This window comes from Rattus norvegicus, chromosome 15 (genome assembly GCF_021556685.1).
Source record: "Rattus norvegicus strain SHRSP/BbbUtx chromosome 15, alternate assembly SHRSP_T2T, whole genome shotgun sequence".
NCBI classification, from domain to species: Eukaryota; Metazoa; Chordata; class Mammalia; order Rodentia; family Muridae; genus Rattus; species Rattus norvegicus.
Genome location: NC_141548.1, coordinates 5,985,992 through 5,989,566, shown reverse-complemented (window position 1 = coordinate 5,989,566; position 3,575 = coordinate 5,985,992).

Below are 3,575 nucleotides of genomic sequence, written 5' to 3'. Positions count from 1 at the left end.
AAAGTGGAGAGACCAATGATGGGGATGACATTTGAAATGTAAACAAATAAAATGACTAGTGTATAATAGATGGTAACAGACGTCTCCATAAGGACTAGATATTCATTATCTGTAGCAGGTTCATTGAAAGTCAAAATCCATAATTGTTGTGACTTACTTATTATTGAAATTTCACATAGATGAACCCAAGCAACATTTTAACTTTTCTCCTTGAACCTATAATAAATCATTAGTTACCTTTATAAAACAATTTAAAAAGCAATTAGGGTTTCTACTCTCTTAGGCTTCGATACAGTGCCTCATTTTAGCTGTCCCTCTCTATGTTCCCTCCATTGCTGCCTCGCCCTGTCTCTTCACATTTCACATTCCTATCCCTGACAGTGTCCCTCAGCCATCCATGAGTGAACTTGTACTTCCCTAAATGAGGACAGTCTGGCCCACGTCCCTAGACCCTCACACTAAACTGATCATACAGTCACACAGATTGAAGAATCAACAGCTAACACCCACACCCACATTTCAGTGAATATGTATCCCATTTGTCTCTTTCAGTCTGGATTGCCTCATCCAGAATGACTTTTACTAGATCCATTCATTGTCCTGCATAGTGCATGCTTCCTTTTTGCCTTTTGTAATTGTTAAGCAGCAATGCAGTGTGTAAATGCACCACGTTTTCTTTATGCATTCATCCGTTAAGGGACAACTTAAATATTTCCAAATTCTAAGCATTATAAATGAGCTTCACTGAACATGGTTGAGCAAGGGTCTGTATTCTACGATGAATCAACATCTGGACATGAGACCTGGAGTTGTATCTTAAGGTACAACAATTTTCACCTTCCTGAAGAACCATCATACTGATCTCCGAAGTTGCTGTAGAAGTTTGCCTTTCCACCAGGAGAGTATGAATGTTCCCCTTGCTCCATAACCCAGTCAGCTTGAGTTGTCACATGTGTTATTAACCTTAGTCATACTGACAAGTGTGAAAAGTGATCTCAGAGTAATTTTGATTTGCATTTGTGTGATGTAGAAGGATGATGAATATTTCTTATGAATTTCTGTCATTTGAGTTTCTTTTATTATGAATGTTATGCTTAGATATGTAGCACATTTTAATTATTTTTCTTCATATACAGTGTTTTAGTTTTTCCAATATATATTTATATTAGCCTGTTGGGCCCTACCTTGGAGTGTTTCCCTTCCCCCTCGCTGTGCCTTTCAGCCTACTATGGCCAGAGTTGTTTACACCCTTGGCAGCTTCTCTCGGTCCCTGATTTGGGGCCAGGACCTTCCATGGCACCCATTCCTCTTGCTGAGCCTTTCAGCTTCTTCTTGTTAAGAAGTTGTTTACGCCCCTGTATTGGGGTCGGGACTTGCCACGATGCAGATTTTTCCTGTTTTCCTATTTTCCTGGTTGGGGTTTACACCTGCTTTATTGTTTTTCCACGGCTTTTGCCTCTGGTATATAAGGAGATCTCAGTAAAGCGTGGACAGCCTTCTTTTAACACGAATGACCCGAGTGTGTGTTTCTTCTTAACTCTTATAGGCCTATGCCCGGTTCTGAGTGTCCTGATGACACAGGCATCATCAAATGGAGGTCCCACCAAGATTGGAAAAGAGAGGACAACCTGACAAGATGGTCCCAGGAAGCCGGCCAGTGAAGGAGGGACGTATTGGGGAAAATGGGCCAGGAAAGGTCCCAGTAAGCAGGATACAGAAGCACCGTGGGCATTGAAAGCACGTGCAAAGAAAAATAAAGATTTGGGGTACTGGTGAGTAAACCTTGTAAAAAGGGACAAGGTAATAATGGTCAAATGTTTTTGTGTACGTGTTCTTTTAGAGTTATGCTAAAATCTAGAGAAGCAAAGTTAATTCTCATAGATGCTTTTAGTCTTTGGACCCTGATTAGAGACAGATTACACCCTAGACAAGAGAGAAAATGGTTTGAGAAAAACATTCCTCCCAGACTCTCCACAGATGCTTTGGCAAAAGAAGGAAAGTGAGATTAAGCTTTTTAAGAGCTCTCCTAGGGACATCCTGCCTCCTTGCTGGCTCCTATTGGAGAAGTGCTTATTTCTGGTTCTGTGTCCTTTAGGTAGGGTATCTGAGTCCTTTTGGTGGGACACCATCTAGCTCCTTCCCTCTATGTCTATTGTCTGTCCTTGTTGCACCAAGCTGTCCATGGATGTCAATGTATGTCTGGGTTGTGCTTCTTGTTGCTTGAATGTTTTGTGTTTCATGTTTAAAAGAAAAAATGGTGAAAACTTTAAATGCTGGTTGATTCCCCCTTGATTTAGTTTTAAGTCCTTTCAAGAAAGGAACAAATAAATAAAACAGTTTCAATTGACCTTTGGAGCCCAGCATCCTAGATAACTGGTTATCTCTGGTGTTAACTGCCATGTGTGTCTCTGACTGAATCCTGCCTCAATGGAGGAATGTAGCTAGGAGCCTAGGTCTGTCCACTGGGGAAGCTCCCCAGGGGGCTGGCTCAATGTCTACACTAGCTGGCCTTAAAGGTGCCAGCAGCTTCAAAGCTTCTATGGTAATGGAGCTGTTAGCTGTTTCTCTTAGAGAAATCTTTGACTGTGATATTTGGAATCAACAGGTAACAAGGTGCTTCTTTTAAAATGACAGCTAAAGAAGTAAAAATGGTGTTTGATCTAAGTACTAAAGATATGTGTAGTCACTTCATTTTTTTCTGTTTGGTTTTAAATGTATAATAAGCTTTACATGTCTTGGCTATAGGTGACTGGCTTTTAAGTTATTGGGTATGGTTGAAAATTTGTAATATTTGTAATAGAATGTTGGCTTAAAAAAGGAGTCATTCGAGAAAACACGTGGCATGTGCCAACCCAGGGAAACAGGTCTAGATTGGGATAATATTTTAATATAACTCTTATCATGGAAACCGGACTTGTAAAAGAATTTAGGGCAATGTCTCTTTGGTGAGGTATTAGAGCCTGCAATATCGATCCTTCATATGCAAGACTTGGCCGTCATACTTTATAGCATGAGGAATGGACTTGGTGTTTTGGAGAGACTGGATTTTGGAGGATAGTTTGGTGGAGGGTGAGTTTTGCTTTCCAAAGATATGGCTGTGCTCTGATGTTACAAGGGAAACTTAAAGATTGTGGCTAATGATTGCCAGTGTTACATTGACTACAGTTTACAGTCTGATCCCAGACAGACCTCGGGATTCTAACTCACACATATCTGTGCTTAAGAAAAAATCAAACAGGTGGAGATTGTCACAAGGGTTGATGAGGCTATGGAACTTATAAGAGCATGACAGCCTGCTTCCTCCAACTGCTATTTCGAGAAATACATATAGAATTATTATAGATTTAAAAGATTGGTCTTTTTTTTCTTTTCTTTTTTTTTTTTTTTTTTGTGCTGGGGACCGACCCGGGGCCTTGCTCTACCACTGAGCTAAATTCCCAACCCCTAAGAGATTGTTTTTATACTGTTTCTTGCACTCTTGGGTTGTTGTGAAATATTTCATTTCTTGTGTTTCCTTGGGTTTTGTTTGACTTGACCATACATTTGTATGCCTTTTTGAAAGAAAAATGTACTAA